This window comes from Phyllobates terribilis, unplaced genomic scaffold, assembly GCF_046119375.1.
Source record: "Phyllobates terribilis strain yellow unplaced genomic scaffold, ASM4611937v1 Scaffold_12__6_contigs__length_324123572, whole genome shotgun sequence".
Classification (NCBI taxonomy): Eukaryota; Metazoa; Chordata; class Amphibia; order Anura; family Dendrobatidae; genus Phyllobates; species Phyllobates terribilis.
In genome coordinates, this window is record NW_027362772.1 from 126,806,276 (window position 1) to 126,831,497 (window position 25,222).

The 25,222-nt window shown below is 43.1% G+C and overlaps 1 protein-coding gene across 4 annotated transcripts in view; it reads left to right on the forward strand.

Annotated features, from left to right (window-relative positions):
• Nucleotides 1–2,639: 2,639 nt before the first annotated feature.
• LOC141172261 (sulfotransferase 2B1-like) overlaps nucleotides 2,640–25,222 on the forward strand; it is a 617,113-nt gene continuing 594,530 nt past the window's right edge. For 2 of the 4 annotated variants that reach the window (XM_073656264.1, XM_073656261.1), the window contains exon 1: nucleotides 2,640–2,797. The gene's annotated coding sequence lies outside the window, so the exon portion shown is untranslated. Of the gene's footprint in view, nucleotides 2,798–17,369; nucleotides 17,644–25,222 lie in introns of all 4 variants that reach the window. The other 2 variants (XM_073656262.1, XM_073656265.1) reach the window with 2 other exon arrangements.

Here is a 25,222-nt window from a genome sequence, read left to right on the forward strand (position 1 = left end):
CAAGTGGAGGTTCTGTGGCTGGAGACCTGTGTCAGAACACTGGGCATGGTGACGGAGGAGGAATAAGCTTCAGATGCGGTTGATTGGTCAGCCGATGGTTGATGAGGCCCACTAGACTGAATTTTATTGCATTGAGGATCGCAGACTAAGCAATTTTTTTCACCTGCACATAGTAGTCAAATTTTTGCAATTTTTCCTCTACTGAGTCGCTTTTTGCAAAGTTGGCAGATAATGTGAGTTGGGTCATCCTTTGCGGTCTCAAAAAATGCCTAGGCTAGGTAAACCCTGCCGCCCCTACCAGTTGCAGACCAGTGACCGATGCTGGCCATAGCCGCAGCTCGGGCTGAGGATGTAGTGCTCACCATGGTTGCATCACTCTGTGTCTGTGTGATAGGTGGGAAGGTAACCTCCTCATCTTCCTTCTCATCCTCTGCTGAGCTACTCAACTGCATGCCTCTGGGTTCACACCAAGTGGGATCTACAACCTCATCATCATCCTCTCTGTTCTCCCACTCCTCACACTGAGAGTCATTCTTCTCTTCTTCCTGCCCTGGGAGCACAGTATAGTTTGCATGCACCTCAGGTATCTGAGTCTCATCAGGATCACCTCCACCCCTGGGGGCCTGGTGACAAGAGTCAGGATTCTGCTCAGACCCTACTTTGTCCTGTCCCTGATCCAACATAATAAAATTGGTGCAGATGTTTTCCTCCTCTTGAGTCTGTGAATCTTTACAGCAGAACTTTGATGCCCATAGCATAGAATGTGTGAATAGTTCTGCAGACTCGCCCATCTGTGGTTCCCTATAGTCAATTGGGCAGTTGGAGAGTTGTAACACAGGGGGAATCAAGGGTTATAGGGGTGCCACCTCTGAGGACTTTACTGTGTATGATGTTGTCTGGACCACACTAATAGCAAAAATGATTGATCTGCTCAAAGGTCAATGTCCCAGTCACACAGGATCCTATCTATCTAAACTATCTGACTTACAAGAAACCGCCTAGCTAACTATCTCATTTTCACACTATCCAGTAGCAGCAAGAGCAGTCTCTCTGCGCTGTTACACTGACCAAATGGCGCTAAAACAACATGTCCACTCATTATATGGGGAGGGGCATGTGACTTCAGCAGCAAATGACACAAGCCCTTGTGTGGATGGTTCCTGTGTCCTGATTGGCTTGCTAGAATCTCCACACATTAAGTTAAGAAAAAACAAAATTTAAGATTAACAGTCCGCCACTACTCTGACCTCTCCCCATCCCCTCCTCTCATCAAACACGTCCCGCCGCTCATCATACAGCACCACTATCCTAGCCAAAGTCCTAAAAAATACACCAGTGAAATGCAATCATTTACTGTAATTTGTCAGAATTTTGTAGATTTTGGGTAAAAACGTTTGGGGTTCCGATCACGAATTAGAATGTGCAATGTTCGTGCTGAATTTGAAAAAAACAAATGTTTTCCGAACATGTTCGTTCATCTCTGATGATAATAAGGATTTTTTATTCACAACATGGCCTTTCTTAGGCTAAAAAATTCAATGTGATCTTATTTGTTATTTTTCACTTAATAAAGATGCCAGTATGAAGGTGAAACACATTGAATCATGAATCCTGTCACAACTGTGCATGTCACAACTCCACCAGGTTGGTATTAACCAAACACTTATTGACTCTCCCTCATTGGGGTATACCTCTTTTGTGCACTCTGTTCACCACATCTAGATTTCTTCATGTGGACATAATGTTGCACATGCCTCACCTACTCCTCAAGTTATGACCCTGAATGGCTCTTATAGCCTATTCAGATTTGTTGCAATTGTGTTGGGTGACGGCAACAGCAGACTTTTTTTTACTCCTCCACTATAACTCTTCCCTCCCTGATAACTGCGCCCAGAGCATATGACCTTCCTTCCTACCAGTTTCTTAACTGCTTTGGGATTAAAAAGATTGTCAAAAGTTATTTGTAGTGTTATAACATGTGGCAAAAGAAAAAGCAACAAGCATGGGGTTGTGTAAAAGGAAAAATATAACATACCACTGTATTGCCTCTGACAATCATATTAGTGAAGAAAAAGTGAAAGGAGTTACGGAATACATGACACATCATATGTCTCAGTCACAGCAGGATGATGTTACCTCTGACAGAGACGCCGTCAGATTGAGTTAGAGCTTTGCATACATCGTCCTACCTAATGACATTTGACTGAAAGTGATTATATTTTTATCAGTTTTAAATACTAAAAACATAAAGTCTGTCAGTGCGGTGTGTTATGGCATGAATTGTTGGTTACAATCTGGTTACCATCCTTTTCTATGGTGAGGTCACTGAAATACTATTCTAGTTGTATTAAAGAGATTGAATGGGATAGAATAAATTTACTGAACCAGACAAAGTCGAATTTCAAAAGATATTTGTTTTTCTTTAATGACGATCCATTACTGTCTGCAACTTCTATATGTATTTCCCTATACTTTCTGATCACTGTTAGGTTAATTTCTGTTGCACTATAGTTTTTAGCTAAGTCCATATTAAATGTTATGTTTCAGAATCTACTTTTCTCTGTAAATATTAATTTCCTACTGTTATTTGGATATGGCTTTTTTTCTCCTTGTGAAATATAATATTTTGTCCATTGGGTGGAGATATTCTGCACAAGATTACGGAGTACAGGATCATAATGTTGTTTGTTTTGTGAACAAAACTCCTATTCATGCTGTGACAGATTATATAACCACTGGGTCCTTTCATATATATGAACTTTTCTCAGAGGCTAAGAAATTTCAACCTCTACTGAATGTAAGTACATTTTTACAAGACCTTTCATTTCCGATTCGCATAGTTATAATAGAAAGTAAAGGATATAATGTATAATCATGCAATGCTGTTGAGTTTAGAAATTACCAGTGTCAGAGGCGTCGCTGAACACTTTCATTTGAAGCCTCTGCCCCGATCTCCAATGCATTGCCCCGATTCTATAGTGAACTATTTTGTAAAATAAATATTATTTTATAGAAATAACTGTTTCCACTCATCTGATTCTCCAGAGTTCCCACCACTTCTTCTCACTTTATTCCATTTTGCTTCCCCTCAATTGAGTCCTCAGTACACCCCAGGACTCGAAAAGTAAGAAGGTGCCCATTATGTATGTACAGTATGTAAAATATGCATTTAGGGGAACATAAGTATGTGTATGTATGAAGCCTTTATAAACATGCGTGTGGGTATACAGTATATAAGAATACAGATTGTGTTCTTCTGTATGTGGATATAGTAGGTGCACATATATAGTGAATGTACGTGTGCATAAATGTGTGTGCCTAAAAAAATAGATGTCCATATGTGTGTATCGGATAGCATTATTACGTGGTAGGTATGCAGTATTATATGTATATAAGGTGATGTACAGTATATATGACATTATTGGTCTCCGCTTGGCATATAAATTGGGAAAACCTCCTGGCATACCCCCAATGGATGCCATACAGTGGCATTTGTCACCTTTAGGTTTACATGATATACCCCACAGTTTACCTTTTTTATTGTACATTGTGCAGGATAACATATTTTACTATATACATTTTGTAGTATAGGTCGTAGGGTTAATGGCGCACTATGGACACTCCTTGTGATTTAGCAAAACATTTTTACAGCACAAATATAACATGCTGCAGATTTAAATATGTATACAACATACCCATATATCCGCAAATTTCATTTCCATGTATTGTTTATGGAGTTTTGTAAAACCCTTTTTACTGCCATTGATCTGTAAATTAGTTACAGATTTTTGGTGTGGAATTTATATCAATAATCTGCAACAAATGTGAGATATCTAAGGCTAAAGACACACAATCATGCTTTTTTTCAGTCCATGTATATGTGTGAGCAATGGTCAGCACATGGACCAATTGTAGCATATGTCCCTGTGCTCACTAGCATTTTACCAAATGGAATGGTGGTGGGGACATGATTTTACCAAAAATGTTGTATCTAATTACATGGGGGGACATGGGGAATGATTTTATTGTCGGGAGTGTGAGTGATTATGTAGCGCCCTGAGGGTTCGGCCGCTACAGAGGTATTGCATCTCAACCAGATGTGCGATATCTCACTTCCAGGTAAGGATGGAGTGTGAATCAGGACCGCGACACCTGCATGCATTACACCACATTTCCGGGGGGCAAGGCGACCGATATGCTCCAAGTAGAGCACGACAGTCCCTGTCCCTGGCTGGAGTGGGGGGAGGGAACACCGAGGAAGGGGGGACCCTGTAGTGCATAGGAGGGAGAGGGAAGTTCCTGGGTGCACCTAGAGGGAGGTATAAAAGGTGGGCACCATCTTAGTTCAGTCAGTCAGTCAGAGGGAAGAAGTGACAGAGCAGGGCCTCTGTGGAGCTCTGCTCCGCAGGCAGGCCTGAGAGAGCGGCCGGAGCCTGAAGGAAGGAAGAGGAGCAGAGGAGGCTCCAGGAACAAGGAACGAAGGGACCCCAGGGGGTGGACCGGCGAGTCGCCACCGCACGCCCGAATCTACCTGCGTAGGGGGGTCAGGCTAAAGGGGGAGACCGGTCCCCGAAACTAGTGGAGGCGGGGAACTACCCTCAGCTAGAAACCGGAGGCTGTGACATTTTATGTGGCGCAGCCCCTTGCTACACCCGCTAGGAAGGCACCACATAGGGTCAGGGAAAAAGCGCCAACGTTTACCAGAGAAGGCCTGAGGCAGCCGGACAGAAGCGAGGTCACTGGCGGGGTATGACAGGCCAGAGAAAGGACACACAAAGGGGGTCCTGTGAAACGCTCCAAAGTTATCTGGGAGAAGGCCGAGCCCCTCACCTGGTGAACACAGTGCGACGTGGGACTTTATGACCAGCTGTAGTAACGTGGATAAAGAACTGTGAATAAATACCCTGGACTGCATTACAGGACTCTGTGTTGTTACTGCTGCCCCCGCGCACCATCACCCCCAACATCCACACTCGCTGCCCTGAGGCTATACTCCTCCCGTGGGGAGTTATACTATCCTCTGCTGCACCCCCATCACCAGCCTCAGCGGTCTGCCCTGCAGCGGCAGTCCCCTCTGACCGCAATCCACGGGTGGCGTAGTCGGACATTAATAATCATAAAAACCACATAAATAGATTGCCACTGGTTTGACCACCCTGAGCCACGGGACCGGGTCACCGCCACGGTGACTACAACCCCCCCAGCATCTACAAAAAGGCCCGGTTCCGGGTTCCCCACGCAGTCCAGGGGGCTCGTCAACTTCTCTAACAGGCAGGTTAAATGATGAGGATGACTATAAAGTAAAGGATCCATATAATTACACAAAAGGGAATGGGGAAATGGGGAAGATTACACTGTAAGAGGCATATCCAATAATGCTGGGTGGGTCAAGTGATAGCATCGTTATATTGTAAAGTGTGTATATGATTACACCAAAAGCAATTGTCCACGTACTTGTGGTTATTTGGCCCTTCCCAGTAACTGCGTTGGTGAGGGTACAGGTAATGTTCTGGGACAAAGGCTTGTGTAATGTGGGAACGGCACACAGGGAGAAATAGTGACAGCTGGGGATTAAGTACTGAGGGACAGCCGCCATGAGGTTTCAGAAAGCTTCCGTCTCCACGATCCTAAAAGGTAACATTTCCAGTGCAAGCAGTCGAGAAATGTGGCATTTTAATATTGTGGCCTGTGGGTGAGTAGCTGCATATTTGTACTTGCGTTCCAAGAACTGGGATAGGGACAGCTGAACGCTGTGCTGGGACAAGGATGTGGACTTGGTTGCTGACAGTGATGGTTGCAAGTGTGCAATGACAGGTGCATGATGGGAGGCATCTTCGCCTGCGTCATGGAAGGGGATTGGTGTGCACGCACAACAGCAGAACAGGCAGTAGTGTCTCTCTCAGACACCGCCTATGGACCATGGCGTTCGGTCCAACTAGTCGGGTGCCTTGCTGTCATATGTCTGAGCATGCTGGCGGTGGTCAGGCTGGAAGTTTTGCTGCCCCTGCTCTGATGCTGGCATGGCAGATGTTGCAAATGGCCTTGTTTTGGTTAACTGAAAAGTCTTTAAAAAAGAGCCATAAAAAAGAAAAATAGTCGGCACTCCGTAGCTGTTTGTATTTTTTCAGCGGTGCACATGGAAAGGCCACATACCAGAGAAGGAAAAGGTCCCGGCACTCACATGTAGCTTATCAGTCATTTATTCACATCAGCAAAAATACGTTTCAGCTCTACCAGAGATTTTGTCAATCAATTGACAAAAGCTCTGGTAGAGCTGAAACGTTTTGTTGCTGATGTGAATAAATGACTGATTCACTACATGTGGGTGCCGGGACCTTTTCCTTCTGTTTAAAAAAGAGCCAGACTCAGGAAGACCTAGCAGTTGAACTGGCAACTTTCATGGCATTAGTGTTTTGGGGAACAATTGCCTGCCTTGTGTCTGTGGCCACCCCACTGCTTCTTCCTGCCTGTTGTGGTGCTATACCTCCCTCCCCCATCTGTGCTACTGTCCTCACTATGCATGTCACCTTGACAGGTTAGGTCAATGTCTTCATTGACCACCATCTCGTCTCCCACGTGCGCAGACTGGGCCTCCTACTGACTTGCTGGCAATTGTATCTTACCATCATCCACCTCTTGTGACAGTAATTGCACTTTCCCACCATCATCCTCGTGTGACAGTGACTCCTCAAATATTTCGGCACCACTAAATGCGACCTCCTCTTGCCCTACTTGAAGCGGACTGAGCGAGAGGCCAGAATCTGTAAGTGGAAATGGGAACAGCTCTTCGGAGTGTCCAAGTGTGGGATCACTTGTCTCCAGGCATTCGGCATGGTGGGAGGAAGGAGGATCAGGGTGAGGATTATGTGGTCTAGACTCATGGCTACTGAGACTTGACCGTGTGGAAGACAGGGTGGTGGTGGTGATGGTGGCAAACTGACTGAAATTATTATCTGCTATCCAACCAACAAACTTTACTCACTGGTCTGACTTCAAGAATGGTGTTCAGCGGCCCCCTTTAAAGTGGAACAGGAAGCTAGGTCGACATGATGTGGGTGCTTGTTGTGCTCCCTCAGCAGGCACAGTTTCATCTTGCCCATGACCTTGGTCTCTGTGTGCACCATCAGCTTCACGTCAACTTCCCCGTCCCTTACCACACGCTTTGCCCATTTTAAATGGAGTATAATATTTTCCAGCTTGCAAAATATGTATTTGATCACGTCAGATGACTAATTTTTTAGGAAATGCCGGTATGGTGATACTATTGGTCAACAAACAAGTGTGGAAATGTTTTTAACACACAACTGGGAGACTTTAAATTGAGTATAGTATTTTGCAGCTTGCAAAAAATGTTGTGGTTATTACCGCAGTAATATTTGATCATGTCTGATGACCAATTTTTTTAGACAGTGCCGGTAGAGCAATGCTATTGGTCAGCAAACAAATGTGGATATGTTTTGAACACGCAAATGCCACACTTTAAAAGGAGTATATTATTTGTCAGCTTCCAAAAAAATTCAGGATTAATACTGCAGTAATATTTGATCACCTGGGATGATGGACAAGTTTCTCTGCTTGCACAATACAGCAATGCTATTTAAATCAACCAAATCTGGCTGTGTGCTGCTAACATGCAAATGGAGCTGTAAAAATGGTGTATTATATTGCGTTTCACCAAAATTAGCAGGATAACGAGCAAAAAGAATATTATTAGCCCTGATATCTAGGGCTATTGACAGGAGCTCCAGCAGCAGAAAGAACGTGCAATAGACCCTATTCTGTACTATACTAAGTCTCTACAAGTTCTGCCTAACTAGTGCTATCAGCAGGATTAATATTCATCAGAATGAGCCCTTAAAAGGACTGTTAGTGTAGATTAATAATAGTGGTGTGGAGTCTCTGTTTAATATAACCCCCAACTGCGATGAGTATAGGATCCCGGGTCTTAGACCCAATGATGCTATGCAGGCAGCCAATCACTGTAATGAAACAACCAACAAGGCTACGGCATTACAATGAGTATCAGGCATTCCCTGCATGGTAATTGGCTGCCTAATATGCGCCAAACATGCGGGGTGGGGACTTGAGCTCCCTCCCGGACATTCAAAAAATACTCGCTGAGTAACGAGCATCTCGAGCAATGTGATGCTCGGGCGAATAATGAGTAGTGACGAGTATGCTCGCTCATCACTGATAGGGACAGGTACTAGGTATCATCAGCTAGAAATAAGTGTTCATATTCTGGTCATATATATATCTTCCACAGTGCATAACTTGATTGTTTTTTTTTCCATGCACTCATTGACCGATTCATAATTTTTAGCGGTGATCTGTAATTAGAAATTCATCAAAGCAGGCAAGGTTGCTTGCGCTCCTCCACAGTTTGGTAATGTAAAGTACCAAAAAAACCTCTTCGGAGCCAGTTAAATTCTCTTTTTTATTGTTCAATATTACCTCTCTTATCTGAGATTCATGTACGGGTGACCTACAGCCATTGGGATAGAGTCTTACAGGCATCTACTCAGGGATTATTGCATTATACTCCATGTTGAAAAAAAAATCATATTCCCTATGGATATCGCTGTTAGCGGCTTTTAGAATAGGGACAGGTGCTAGGTGGTATCATCAGTTGGAAATATACTTATCTTCCACAGTGCATAACTTGATTGATGTTTTCCATGTATTCATTGGCTGATTCATAGTTTTTACCGTGATCTGTACTCACTTATCATAGTTGACAGAAATTCATTGAAGTTGGCAGAAATTTTTCTAATTTGACAGGAATAAATCAAACTTAAAAAAATTCCTGATTTAATATGTCCAATCGCAGTTTCTTTGTAGCTTCTGTATGTAAGAGGTAGTGGTGGGAGACTTGACGCTATTGGAGCTGGAATTACCACATCAGAACTCTCCGGTGTTTTGTTTCTATCTATTTCTAGGTGCTTCTTGAAGTATGTTTGGGTTCATTGTCCTGCTGAAAGGCCCAAGGCCTAGGATGCAAACCTAGGATGCTTTGTGACACTGGGCACTACATTGCAAGCCAAAATCCTTTGGGAATCTTCACATTTTGTGATGCCTTGCCTGTGTAGTCAAGGTACTCTGTGTCAGAGTCAGCATAACAACCCGTAACTATCTCTGAACCTTTACCTTATTTGACTAGTACTGTGTGCTTTTATTTGTAAGCCTCATTCAATTTACAGTAACCATTTGAGTGATATGCATTATCAAAAAGCTCTATCTTGGTCTCATCTGTCCCCAGGACACCTGCTGACCCTCTAAAAATAGTGAAGGCCACCTGCTGGCACTCTATAAAATGTGAGGGAAGCCTGCTGAACATCCAAATTTCAAGCTTTACAGAATATATACGAAAAAGAAATGAATGTGACCACCTCAGATGGATACATTATATTGTAGTAGCAATATACGGCTAAGCAAAGCAATGCTGGCTGATGGCTCTCTAACAATAGTGAGGGCCGACTGCTGGCCCTTTAACAATAGTAAGGTCCGCCTGATGGCCCTGTAAAAATAGCCTTTGTGACTTTCAGAGTCCCTCTTTCATAAATGAAACATGATGTGTCTGATCATGTTTCACACACCACATGGCCAGATAGGGTAGCAAAATGTTAAAATGACATTTACTGGTGAATGTATTTTTCACCGTTGACAGCAATGCAAAAGTGCAAAAAAGCATCGGAAACACTATGTGTGAACATAGCCCAAGGTGTGGAGGAGAATTTTTATTTTGGGGTATTTATTTTGCCTTATATTCAAGTCATTACCCTGGAAAAAATGTACATTTTTCCAGGAAAATCCATTTTGGCTTCGTTATTGTGTTTTATTGTCAGTCCGTAAAAGTGACCTGGGAGTCAGAAATGCTTCCGGGGGTGGTCTTCATGCTGTTCTCATGTCACTTCAGCAGTGCTTCCATCGATTTAACCAATTTTTAGGCCCTCTTTAGACCTCCAGGGGGGCCGCCGGAAAAATGTTTGGGTTTCCCATTATCTTACGTTGTACTCGTTACTCGGGTCAAGCACCCGAGCATTACAATTTCCTCGACTCGAGTGACGAGTACCCGAGCATTTTAGTGCTCGCTCATCACTATATCCAACAAATACATATAGAATGAAACTAAATTAAAAAAAAAGTAAAAAAATATCTGAGGGCAGTGACATATTTCAACACAGTGTTGTTATCTTTATCATTCATCTAAAAATCAAGCATGATGATACAGTGTTGAAACTCGTCATGCCCCATCTATTGTGTTAGGAGGTACCCTGTCATGCTTTTTATTCCCCATGAGGTATATTGTAGTGTGCTGTCTACATGCAAATTTTGTATTTTCTTTATTGCACAAATATTCTTTTTCTGTAAAGTTAAGCCATTATGAACGGTCTTGATTGACTTTCAATGTACATCTAGTGTAAGGCATCAGCACATCAACCTCTTCCCACATGTAGGCGTACTATTACGTCCTAAATACAGTGTCCTTACCACAATAGGGCATATATCTGCCATATACAGTAGGGAGTCAGGAATGAATTTTTCCCTTAATATAGGGCAATTAGCATCTGAAGTTTTTGCCTTCGTCTAGATCAACATTTTAGGGTATTGGTTGAACTCAATGGAATTATGTCTACCTCTAACCTTAAAAACTATGAAACTAAATTGGTGTGTCCAGTAGATTGTACTGGCCTAGGAACTAAAGCTTGTATTATAAAAAGCAGGTGTCAGCTTTAATATACATCTGATCCTGGTCATTTATACCCTCATGAGACCTCTGTATCTAAAGAGTTTGTCAAAGGAGAGGAGCTGCCACTGTCAGCCTCTTGGTACCCAGCAATATGAGTTGTTCTTTTGACATCCACAGCACAAGCTGTATATTATACAGAGCCACACTCCTAGTGCAAGTGGTGACACTAGACATAATGCCTGTCTCAGCACTGTATGACTTCAATGAGAGCGACATTTGAGGAATTTAGCAAAAGCAGATTGCTTCCTCTGTTATCCCATTGACACACCTGCATCATAATCGCGAGGTGCCGATGATTGTTATGGCAGCAGTGAGGCCTGACAATGGGCTCCCATTCTACATAACCCTCTGATTGCTATGGCTACAGGGAACCCTGGTAATGAGCTCCTTTTCTGCATAACCCTCAGCCAATAAGATCCCAACAAGGACAGGACCTAATTGGCTGTCAGTCAAAGACTGACAGTGGAGATTATTCACTGCAGTACGTAAGTACTTCAGTAGATAGTCAATGCAACCAAAGGTTTGCAGTGCCAAGTCCCTATATGGGAGTAATAACTAGAGTAAAAAGAAAAAATATAGGTTTTTAAGTGTTAGGAAAAAAAAATTAATTTAAAACTAATAAAATCACAGCTTTATATTTACCTGGTCCTTTCTTACATGGGCAATGTGACAGCTGAAGCCTGTGTGTTGCCTCGCAACTCAGTGCTTGCGGCTCACGGACCATGGACGGAAGACTGCATTCTATAGCAAGTCGTCATCAAACAAGTGCGCTGTGGATCATCTGATTTCTGATCGACTGCAATTGACGGAACAGCTGTAAACACTTTGGAGCGGGTATCGATCCTTATATATACCACGCACCGAGCATTCAACCTTGCGCTCCCTGAGGAAGGTCGACGAAACGCGCGTCGGGGCTGCAGGTCGTCCCTTGTGTTCACATTTTATTTCACCAGGTAATGTTTTCTTTGGCTTGTCTTTTCACAGTGTGCATTCTGTAGAAAGGTATTTGGCAAATATCATTGATATTATAGCTGTACTTGGAAGAATTTTATCTGGCCATTGGGTTACATGAGATCCAAGTGAGCCATTCAATCAACCATTTATATAATACACACAGCATGCACATTTAAAATTATTGGTTTGATATAGCCACTTGGCCCTGCATGCATATCCTATCCATTATATCATTGTTGTGTACTTTAAATAATTTTCCTTATGGTGTTTGTGACACATTTGCGTACTGACGATACCCGCCTTTTTTTGTGAAGTTTTCTGTTTTTTTAAAGTATTTTCAATAATGACTTTGTAGAATAAAAGTTAATTTTTATGATCCAAGTTACTCATTTTTTTCTAGGGAGTAATTTTCTGAAAGGAAGGTGTTGTTATCTGATATTTGAGTATAATTGAACATAGGATACCATTGTGGGACTGTGTGAGCTAATGGGTGATATCATATGCTGGAAATGCCACGGCCCAGGCCATATAGCTGCCCATTGTCCCCTGACCATTGAGCAAATGGACAGCAGCCTGGGATGCCGCTGTTCATACTATGCGTATCCGGCCTGCAGTGTGAGCTGTCCACCCAGCGAGAGGCCACAAACATGTCCCGTGAAGGTAAATGGTTGGCAGTTAACTCGACTGCTAGACTCCGGGAGTCTGGTGACCCTTGTGAGGGCCACATTTCCTCTCCAATTGATCCTAGGGAAGAAGGTTGTCATTCGCTGCATTCATGGTGATGCTAAAGACTTCCCCGTGTGGCCAGAGTGGACATTGAAATGGTCCACGGTACTGAGTCTCATGAGGTCGGCATTGTCCTGGACTTGTTAACCCATTATTATAGGCTGGGACTTTTGTTTGTTTTGGGATCTGTGGGGGAAGGGTTCAGGGTTCGGTGGCTCGGATATAAAACCAGTTAACCCTGAAAAGGTATAACCACATCCATTGTCGGACAGGTTTCCCTTCTGTGTTCTTGTGGGGGATGAGGAGGTTGTGTCTTCTGAGACTGACATTTCTGAGTTAGGAGTGACCAGCGAGAATTTTGGGTCCACCCAACATATGGAGCTAACTCTGAGGAAAACCTTTAACAATGTCCCCGTTATAAACGTTATTGCACAGGAGCCAGGGGCTGACACAAGATTTCCCTATTTTATATTGAGTGGGGAGTTGTTGTACCCGGTTACGAAAGTGAGGGAGGAGCTTATAAAACACTTATTGGTGCCGGGGCCCTAGAGACAGAGGGTGTTGGACATGGCCCATTCACATGTCTTGGGTGGCCATCTGAGAGTGTAAAAAACGCAGGAACGGATTATGCAGAGGTTCTATTGGCCCGGATGTCACCGAGAAATATTAAAGTATTGCAGGTCGTGCTCTATGTGTCTGTTAACTTCCCCCACCTCTTACTTTTGAAGTCCCCTTGTGCCATGGCCCATCATTGAAGTATCGTTCAAGAGATTTGCTATGGTCTTGGTGGGTCCCCTGGTTAAATCTGCTCGTGGGCATCTATATATTCATCATCTTAGACTATGCTACCCGCTATCCTGAAGCGATCCCCCTGAGAAACTCCTCCGCAAAGAGTATAGCTTGTGAATTGGTCCACATTTTTTCCCGGACAGGGTTGCCAAGGGAGAACCTGACCGACCAGGGAACACCTTTTATGAATAAGGTGATGAGAGAATTGTGTAAGACTCTGCAAATCTCCCAACTGAAAACATCAATATACTATCCTCAGACAGATGGCTCGTGGAAAGGTTCAACAAAACTCTGAAGAGTATGCTGAGGAAGGCCATAGAAAAGGATGATAGAGCCTGGGACTGCCTCCTGCCTTATCTGTTCTCTATCTGTGAGGTTCCACAGGCCTCTACTGGGTTCTCGTCATTTGAACTCCTGAATGGCCTACATCCGCGGGGTCTCCTACATATAGCAAAGGAAACCTGGGAAGCAAAAGTCACGCCTCACAGGTGTGTCATCGAGCACATCACACTGATGCAGGAGAGGATTGCGAAGGTGATACCCATCATCAAAGTATATCTCCTCCAGGTACAAGAGGCTCAAGACAGGGTCTACAAACAGTCAGCCAGAGGAAGGCAGTTCAATCCTGGAGACTGAGTCCTCGTGCTAATTCCTACTGGGGAAAGTAAATTCCTGGCCAAGTGGCAAGGGCCGAATGAGGTGGTGGAGAAACTTGGTGAAGTGAACAATAAGATTCATCAACCAGGAAGACGTAAACCAAACCAAATCTACCACCATAATCTCATCAAGTCATGACAAGACAGAGAGCCTTTTGAAACTCTGTGCTTGCTGGGCAAGCCAGGAGGCGAGGTTGGAGGAGTCGCACTATCGGAGACACTGTAAAAGTCCTAAAAACAGCAGTGTTTTGCATTACTGCAGAAGAACAGGGACATGTTCTCAGAATTGCCTGGGTACACAAAGGTCATAGAACATGAGGTTCTGACAGAGCCACATGTGTGGGTGAACTTGAAGCCCTATCGAATTCCTGAGACACGACGAGAACTGATCTCCAAGGAAGTGGATAGTATGTTGAAACTTGGGGTCATTGAGGAATCCAAGAGCGGTTGGTCGAGCCTGATTGTCTTGGTTTCAAAACCTGATGTTGAATGGAGATTCTGCAACGACTATAGGAAGAGGAAAGAGGTCTCCAAATTTAACGTATATCCGTTGCCGTGTGTAGATGAACTGATCAAAAGACTTGGGTCAGCAAGGTACATAACCACCTTGAATTTAACAAAGGGATATTGTCAGATCCCCATGTCACAGGGAGCCAAGGAGAAGACTGCGTTTTCTATGCCTGACGGGTGTTTTCCAATATGTCCAGATGCTGTTTGGACTGCACGGGGCCCCAGCCACATTCCAGAGAGCAATGGACCACATCCTTGCAGCCTATAAGAAACACGCCATGGCATACCTGGACGATATTGTTATCTTCAGCCCAGACTGGGAAAGTCATCTGGAAAAGGTCCAGGTGGTGTTTAATGCTCTAAGGGAGGTGGGTTTTTCAATAAATTCAAAAAAGAAGCCAAATACCTGGGATATGTAGTGGGTAAAGGTGAGATCAAACCCCAAATCAGTAAAGTGGAGGCAATCCAAACCTGGCCAAGACCACTGTCGAAGAAGCAAGTTAGCCTTTCTAGGAATTGTGATGTACTACAGGAGGTTCATCTCAAACTTCGCCATGATGGCTGCACCCCTGATTGACCTTCTTAAGGGGACGAAATCACCAATGACCTAATGGTCTGAAGAGGCGGAGATGGCCTTTCAAGAAATGAAAGGGGTTCTGTGTAAGCAGCCAGTTCTTGTTGCCCCTGACTTCAAGATAGAATTGATACTTCAAACAGATGCTTCAAATGTCAGTTTAGGAGCCGTCCTGTCCCAGGAGATACACGGGTAGGAGCACCCTGTTCTCTACCTCAGTAGCAAGCTGTCCTCATGCGAGAAAAATTATTCTGTCATAGAAAAGGAATGCTTGGCCATAAAGTGGGCGATGGACACCATACCAACATTAATTGCTAATGTCTTTTTGTGTTTGTTATTTTACCTCTTCCCCTTGTTTCGGTATCATTTTTCTATTTTTATTTTCATGCTTGCCCCCCAACTCTTTCAGCTCTTCAACTTTTTCATTTTGTCTCTTTCCCTCTCTATGTTTTATCTATTCCTTGTTATTTTATAATTATGAACAACTCCAGAGGTGACCAAGGTTTATCATATTCTTCTGTCCCCAGACTTAGAAACATCTTGGACACATGTTGATTTCTCCTTTTATTCTGCAGAGTAGGATTATTTTTTCTCCAGGCATTACAAGCTTGAGAGGGTAGAAAATAGTGATGAGCGAGCACTAAAATGCTTGGGTTCTTCTTATTTGAGTCAAGCAAATCTTAATGCTTGGGTCAAGCCAAGTAACGAGTATAATGGAAGTCAATGAGAAACTTGAGAATTTTCTGGAGTCCCTCCTCCCTCACAGGGGTCTGGAGTGGTCTAAAAAAATGCTCAAACCGATGGAAACTGTGCTGAAATGGCATGTGAACAGCATGGGGAAGACCCCTGGAGGCATCTCTGAATCCCAGGTCGCTACAGGGCACAATGTTGTCAGAATATTACGCCACTTGTAAGGATTTTACTGGAAAGAATGTTAAGAAACAATCTTTTCAAGATAATGACTTGTATATAGGGCAAAATAGATAAGTGAAACAATGCTCCTCCACACCTTGGGCTATGTTCATACATAGTGTTTTTGCACATTGGCATTGCTTTCAATGGTGAAAAAAGCATTGACCAGTAAATGTAATTTTAAAATGTTACTGCCTTATCACCACATGGCCATAAAAGGCATTATTTGCCATTTGGAGACATGATCAGACACATTATGTTTAATTTATGAAGGAGATACTCTGAAAGTCTCACAGCCTATTTTTTTCAAGTCCAACAGGAAGCCCTCACTATTTGTTGAGGGCCTCAGGCAGCCCTTACTATTGTTAGAAGGCCAGCAGGTGGCCCTCACTATTGTGAGGGAGCCAACCAGAGACCCTCACTCTAATTTTAGAGGGCCAGCAGCCAGCTCTCACTAAGCATTTTTGGAGGGCCAGCAGCCTGCTTTGCTTTGCATAGCTGTATATTGCTACTGCAATATAATGTATCATTCTGAGGTGGTCAAATTTTATTTTTTATATTAGTATTGTAAAGTTTGAAACTTGGAGGGCCAGCAGTCAGCCCTCAATTTATAGAGAGCCAAGAGGCAGCTCCTAACTATTTTCTAGAGGGCCAGCAGGTGTCATGTGGACAGATGAGACGAAATTAGAGCAATTTGTTAAAGAACTTCATCCAACCGTTTACTGAAAATGTATTGAGTCCTACAAATAAAAGAACACAGAACTTACAGTTAAATATGGTAGAGGCTCAAAGATAATTAGGGGTTGTTTTGCTGCCTCTGGTACAGGGTGCCTTGACTGTGCGCAAGGCATCATGAAATGTGAAGATTCCCAAAGGATTTTGGGTTGAAATGTTTTGCTCAGTGTTATAAAGCTGGGTTTGCATCCTAGTTCCTAGATCTTCCAGCAGGACAATGACCCCAAACATACTTCAAGAAGAACCCAGAAATGGTTGGAAACAAAGCATTGGAGATTTCTGAAGTGGTAATTCCAGCTCCAATAGCGTAACGTCTCCCACCACTATCTCTTACATACAGAAGCTACAGAGAAACTGCGAATGGACACATAAAATCAGTTAATTTTGCCTGCTTTGAAAAATTTCTGAGTACATATCACTGTAAAAAACAAGAATCTGTGAATGAGTGTATGAAAAAAAAGTCAATGAGGTTATGGACAGTGGATGAGACGTATGTCACCAAAATAGACACACAATACATGATACCTAGCACATATCCCTATACTAAACGCAGATAACAGCGGTATTAATAGGTAATGAATAGAGGTTACTTGGATATATATTTTTTTGGTTGCAGCAGCAAGGACTATAAGGCAATAATTCCTTACTAGATGCTACTGCGACAGCTCACCATAAATAAATTGCGGATAATAGTGATAATATTGTAGAATATAGAATGGATTTGAATCGGTCCCGAATAGAGATTTTTTTTTGTACGTGGCAGCACCAAACAGTCGAGGAACACAAGCAACCCCGCCTGCTTGATGAATATCTGAGTACAGATCATCAGAAAAATCAAGAATCCAACAAGTGCGCTGTGGATCATCTGATTTCTAATCGACTGCAATTGACGGAACAGCTGTAAACACTTTGGAGCGGGTATCGATCCTTATATATACCACGCACCGAGCATTCAACCTTGCGCTCCCTGAGGAAGGTTGACGAAACGCGCGTCGGGGCTGCAGGTCGTCCCTTGTGTTCACATTTTATTTCACCAGGTAATGTTTTCTTTGGCTTGTCTTTTCACAGTGTCCATTCTGTAGAAAGGTATTTGGCAAATATCATTGATATTATAGTTGTACTTGGAAGAATTTTATCTGGCCATTGGGTTACATGAGATCCAAGTGAGCCATTCAATCAACCATTTATATAATACACACAGCATGCACATTTCAAATTATTGGTTTCATATAGCCACTTGGCCCTGCATGCATATCCTATCCATTATATCATTGTTGTGTACTTTAAATAATTTTCCTTATGGTGTTTGTGACACATTTGCGTACTGACGATACCCGCCTTTTTTTGTGAAGTTTTCTGTTTTTTTAAAGTATTTTCAAAAATGACTTTGTAGAATAAAAGTTAATTTTAATGATCCAATTTACGCATTTTTTTCTAGGGAGTAATTTTCTGAAAGAAAGGTGTTGTTATCTGATATTTGAGTATAATTGTACATAGGATACCATTGTGGGACTGTGTGAGCTAATGGGTGATATCATATGCTGGAAATGCCACGGCCCAGGCCATATAGCTGCCTATTGTCCCCTGACCCCTGAGCAAATGGACAGCAGCCTGGGATGCCGCTGTTCATACTATGCGTATCCGGCCTGCAGTGTGAGCTGTCCACCCAGCGAGAGGCCACAAACATGTCCCGTGAAGGTAAATGGTTGGCAGTTAACTCGACTGCTAGACTCCGGGAGTCTGGTGACCCTTGTGAGGGCCACATTTCCTCTCCAATTGATCCTAGGGAAGAAGGTTGTCATTCGCTGCATTCATGGTGATGCTAAAGACTTCCCCCTGTGGCAAGAGTGGACATTGAAATGGTCCACGGTACTGAGTCTCATGAGATCGGCATTGTCCTGGACTTGTTAACCCATTATTATAGGCTGGGACTTTTGTTTGTTTTGGGATCTGTAGGGGAAGGGTTCAGGGTTCGGTGGCTCGGATATGAAACCAGTTAACCCTGAAAAGGTATAACCACATCCATTGTCGGACAGGTTTCCCTTCTGTGTTCTTGTGGGGGATGAGGAGGTTGTGTCCTCTGAGACTGACATTTCTGAGTGAAGAGTGACCAGCGAGAATTTTGGGTCCACCCAACATAGGGAGCTAACGCTGAGGAAAACCTTTAACAATGTCCCCGTTATAAATGTTATTGCACAGGAGCCAGGGGCTGACACAAGATTTCCCTATTTTATATTGAGTGGGGAGTTGTTGTACCCGGTTACGAAAGTGAGGGAGGAGCTTATAAAACACTTATTGGTGCCGGGGCCCTAGAGACAGAGGGTGTTGGACATGGCCCATTCACATGTCTTGGGTGGCCATCTGAGAGTGTAAAAAACGCAGGAACGGATAATGCAGAGATTCTATTGGCCCGGATGTCACCGAGAAATATTAAAGTATTGCAGGTCGTGCTCTATGTGTCTGTTAACTTCCCCCACCTCTTACTTTTGAAGTCCCCTTGTGCCATGGCCCATCATTGAAGTATCGTTCAAGAGATTTGCTATGGTCTTGGTGGGTCCCCTGGTTAAATCTGCTCGTGGGCATCTATATATTCATCATCTTAGACTATGCTACCCGCTATCCTGAAGCGATCCCCCTGAGAAACTCCTTCGCAAAGAGTATAGCTTGTGAATTGGTCCACATTTTTTCCCGGACAGGGTTACCAAGGGAGATCCTGACCGACCAGGGAACACCCTTTATGAATAAGGTGTTGAGAGAATTGCGTAAGACCCTGCAAATCTCCCAACTGAAAACATCAATATACTATCCTCAGACAGATGGCTCGTGGAAAGGTTCAACAAAACTCTGAAGAGTATGCTGAGGAAAGCCATAGAAAAGGATGATAGAGCCTGGGACTTTCTCCTGCCGTATCTGTTCTCTATCTGTGAGGTTCCACAGGCCTCTACTGGGTTCTCGTCATTTGAACTCCTGAATGGCCTACATCCGCGGGGTCTCCTACATATAGCAAAGGAAACCTGGGAAGCCAAAGTCACGCCTCACAGGTGTGTCATCGAGCACATCACACTGATGCAGGAGAGGATTGCGAAGGTGATACCCATCATAAAAGTATATCTCCTCCAGGTACAAGAGGCTCAGGCCAGGGTCTCCAACCAGTCAGCCAGAGGAAGGCAGTTCAATCCTGGAGACTGAGTCCTCGTGCTAATTCCTACTGGGGAAAGTAAATTCCTGGCCAAGTGGCAAGGGCCGTATGAGGTGGTGGAGAAACTTGGTGAAGTGAACAATAAGATTCATCAACCAGGAAGACGTAAACCAAACCAAATCTACCACCATAATCTCATCAAGTCATGACAAGACAGAGAGCCTTTTGAAACTCTGTGCTTGCTGGGCAAGCCAGGGGGCGAAGTTGGAGGAGTCGCAATATCGGAGACACTGTCAAAGTCCTAAAAACAGCAGTGTTTTGCATTACTGCAGAAGAACAGGGACCTGTTCTCAGAATTGCCTGGGTACACAAAGGTCATAGAACATGAGGTTCTGACAGAGCCACATGTGTGGGTGAACTTGAAGCCCTATCGAATTCCTGAGACAAGACGAGAATTGATCTCCAAGGAAGTGGATAGTATGTTGAAACTTGGGGTCATTGAGGAATCCAAGAGCGGTTGGTCAAGCCTGATTGTCTTGGTTTCAAAACCTGATGTTGAATGGTGATTCTGCAACGACTATAGGAAGAGGAAAGAGGTCTCCAAATTTAACGTATATCCGTTGCCGTGTGTAGATGAACTGATCAAAAGACTTGGGTCAGCAAGGTACATAACCACCTTGAATTTAACAAAGGGATATTGTCAGATCCCCATGTCACAGGGAGCCAAGGAGAAGACTGCGTTTTCTATGCCTGACGGGTGTTTTCCAATATGTCCAGATGCTGTTTGGACTGCACGGGGCCCCAGCCACATTCCAGAGAGCAATGGACCAAATCCTTGCAGCCTATAAGAAATAAGCCATGGCATACCTGGACGATATTGTTATCTTCAGCCAGACTGGGAAAGTCATTTGGAAAAGGTCCAGGTGGTGTTTAATGCTCTAAGGGAGGTGGGTTTTTCAATAAATCCAAAAAAGAAGCCAAATACCTGGGATATGTAGTGGGTAAAGGTGAGATCAAACCCCAAATCAGTAAAGTGGAGGCAATCCAAACCTGGCCAAGACCACTGTCGAAGAAGCAAGTTAGCCTTTCTAGGAATTGTGATATACTACAGGAGGTTCATCTCAAACTTCGCCATGATGGCTGCACCCCTGATTGACCTTCTTAAGGGGACGAAATCACCAATGACCAAATGGTCTGAAGAGGCAGAGATGGCCTTTCAAGAAATGAAAGGGGTTCTGTGTAAGCAGCCAGTTCTTGTTGCCCCTGACTTCAAGATAGAATTGATACTTCAAACAGATGCTTCAAATGTCGGTTTAGGAGCTGTCCTGTCCCAGGAGATACACGGGTAGGAGCACCCTGTTCTCTACCTCAGTAGCAAGCTGTCCTCATGCGAGAAAAATAATTCTGTCATAGAAAAGGAATGCTTGGCCATAAAGTGGGCGATGGACACCATACCAACATTAATTGCTAATGTCTTTTTGTGTTTATTATTTTACCTCTTCCCCTTGTTTCGGTATCATTTTTCTATTTTTATTTTCATGCTTGCCCCCCAACTCTTTCAGCTCTTCAACTTTTTCATTTTGTCTCTTTCCCTCTCTATGTCTTAACTATTCCTGGTTATTTTATAATTATGAACAACTCCAGAGGTGACCAAGGTTTATCATATTCTTCTATCCCCAGACTTAGAAACATCTGGGACACATGTTGATTTCTCCTTTTATTCTGCAGAGTAGGATTATTTTTTCTCCAGGCATTACAAGCTTGAGAGGGTAGAAAATAGTGATGAGCGAGCACTAAAATGCTTGGGTTCTTCTTATTTGAGTCAAGCAAATCTTAATGCTTGGGTCAAGCCAAGTAACGAGTATAATGGAAGTCAATGAGAAACTTGAGAATTTTCTGGAGTCCCCTCTCACTCACAGGGGTCTGGAGTGGTCTAAAAAATTGCTCAAACCAATGGAAACTGTGCTGAAATGGCATGTGAAAAGCATGGGGAAGACCCCTGAAGGTATCTCTGAATCCCAGGTCGCTACTGGGCACAATGTTGTCAGAATATTACTCCACTTGTAAGGATTTTACTGGAAAGAATGTTAAGAAACAATCTTTTCAAGATAATGACTTGTATATAGGGCAAAATAGATAAGTGAAACAATGCTCCTCCACACCTTGGGCTATGTTCATACATAGTGTTTTTGCACATTGGCATTGCTTTCAATGGTGAAAAAAGCATTGACCAGTAAATGTAATTTTAAAATGTTACTGCCTTATCACCACATGGCCATAAAAGGCAGTATTTGCCATTTGGAGACATGATCAGACACATTATGTTTAATTTATGAAGGAGATACTCTGAAAGTCTCACAGCCTATTTTTTTCAAGTCCAACAGGAAGCCCTCACTATTTGTTGAGGGCCTCAGGCAGCCCTTACTATTGTTAGAAGGCCAGCAGGTGGCCCTCACTATTGTGAGGGAGCCAACCAGAGACCCTCACTCTAATTTTAGAGGGCCAGCAGCCAGCTCTCACTAAGCATTTTTGGAGGGCCAGCAGCCTGCTTTGCTTTGCATAGCTGTATATTGCTACTGCAATATAATGTATCATTCTGAGGTGGTCAAATTTTATTTTTTATATTAGTATTGTAAAGTTTGAAACTTGGAGGGCCAGCAGTCAGCCCTCAATTTATAGAGAGCCAAGAGGCAGCTCCCAACTATTTTCTAGAGGGCCAGCAGGTGTCTTGTGGACAGATGAGACCAAATTAGAGCAATTTGTTAAAGAACTTCATCCAACCGTTTACTGAAAATGTATTGAGTCCTACAAATAAAAGAACACAGAACTTACAGTTAAATATGGTAAAGGCTCAAAGATAATTAGGGGTTGTTTTGCTGCCTCTGGTACAGGGTGCCTTGACTGTGCGCAAGGCATCATGAAATGTGAAGATTCCCAAAGGATTTTGGGTCGCAATGTTTTGCTCAGTGTTATAAAGCTGGGTTTGCATTATAGGTCCTAGATCTTCCAGCAGGACAATGACCTCAAACATACTTCAAGAAGAACCCAGAAATGGTTGGAAACAAAGCATTGGAGATTTCTGAAGTGGTAATTCCAGCTCCAATAGCGTTACGTCTCCCACCACTATCTCTTACATACAGAAGCTACAGAGAAACTGCGAATGGACACTTAAAATCAGTTAATTTTGCCTGCTTTGAAAAATTTCTGAGTACATATCACTGTAAAAAACAAGAATCTGTGAATGAGTATATGAAAAAAAAGTCAATGAGGTTATGGACAGTGGAAGAGATGTATGTCACCAAAATAGACACACAATACATGATACCTAGCACATATCCCTATACTAAACGCAGATAACAGCGGTATTAATAGGGAATGAATAGAGGCTACTTGGATATATATTTTTGTGGTTGCAGCAGCAAGGACTATAAGGCAATAATTCCTTACTAGATGCTACTGCGACAGCTCACCATAAACAAATTGCGGATAATAGTGATAATATTGTAGAATATAGAATGGATTTGAATCGGTCCTGAATAGAGATTTTTTTTTGTGGGTGGCAGCACCAAACAGTTGAGGAACGCAAGCAACCCCGCCTGCTTGATGAATATCCGAGTACAGATCATTATAAAAATCAAGAATCTGTCAATGAGTGTATTGAAAAAAGCAATCAAGTTATGGACCGTGGAAGAGATGTATGTAACAAGAATGAACACTCATTTCCAGCAGATATTATTTAGCACTTATCACTATACGAAATGTAGCTAACAGTGCTATTAATAGTAAATAGAACAGACATTTTTATTTTTTTTCCAGCTGCAGCTGCAAGGACTATTAGTCAATAATCCCTGACTAGATGCCAGTAATACGGTATTCCTACTGCGACAGCTCCCTCTACATGAATTGCAGATAAGAGCGGCATTAGACAATAGAATTTATTTGAATTAGCCCTGAACAAAGCTATTAGTTTAACGTAGCAGCACCAAGGACTGTTATTTTATCAACCCTGCTGAGGAATATAGTGGAGAGTTTTGCACCTACTCAGCCTGATATTTAGGGGACCAGGATCTTCTATACTTACTGTACAAAGTCTCCTGTCCTGGCTGTGAAATCCTGTATGTGCATGTAGTGTGAGAACTCCCTAAGTGACGTCCACCTGAAAACCCACAACAAGGCATTGTATCATAATAGAACCTACCAGCTCTTTGGGTTTCCAAAAATTTTCGCTCAACTAGAAGATGGAGCCTCAGAAAGGCATTTTTTCCCATTCCTAAGGAGTGAGTCTCCTAAACTGTTAAAGAGTATGCACTAAGTGGGTCTCATAGACTGTTAAAGAATATGCACTAATGACAAGGGATGCCAAAATTTAGAAGTAGGCACTCCAATACCCCTTTGAAGAGACGTAGTGGAGGGCCTCAGAAAACATTTTTTCACATTATTAAGGAGTGGGTATCCTAGACTAGTAATGTGCATGGGCTGGAAAACATTTATCCCTGGGAGTTATACATATATATCAAAGAATGTTAGAGGTACGCCTCTAAAAATTGTTAATGCGGGCATCATAAACACAATTAAAAAAATTATAGTGAGGGTAGCAAGATTACTCTGTTGATATGGAGGTGGAGAAGGAGGAGGACGACATAAAAAAGATGAAATTCTGAAGCATATACCCATATTTGAGTGGAAATGGGTGAATGCGAATAGATAAGAAAAAAAAACATTGGATTTGAGCTTATATTCCGCTGCTGTCATCTGGTGATGTTGTGAAGTCTGGGCCAATCCAGCCCTTGTTCATTTTGATAAGAGTCAGCCTTTCAGCATTTTCAGTTGACAGGTGGGTGCGCCTATCAGTTATAATGTCCCCAGGGGCACTGAAAACCCGCTCTGACAAAACGCTAGCAGCAGGCCAGGCCAGGACGTCAAAGACGTTGAGATGCATTTGATTCCACGTTTACAGCTTGGATACGCAATAAATATAAGGTGCCAAGGAATCATGGAGGACGATGGTACGGTCGCCAAGGTACTCCTTCAGCATCTTCCAAAACTTTTCTCTCCTTGTCTGAATACCACGCGTGTCAGAGCCCGGGCACTAGGAGGGTCTGAGAAAACTGTCCCATATCTTTGATAATGTTACCCTGCCTTTGCTGCTTTTGATGTGTGTCTCCCTCGTGTCTACTCCTTGGTTTTCCAAGGAACTGTGACCTCTGCTGACAGCATTGTCAGATGGGAATTTTTTTAATAAATCTTCAACTAGTGCCTTCTTGTACTGTAACATATTAGTAGACCTCTCCACCGCGGGAATCAGAGATGGAAAGTTCTCTTTGTAGCGTGGGTCTAGAAGGGTGACCAACCAGTGATTAGTGTTGGCCAAAATGCATACAACGCAAGGGTCATGGGAAAGGCAGCAGTACATAGTCTCAGCCATGTATGTCAGACTGCCAACAGCCAAGAATTCCCTGTCTCCACCAAGAGGGCGA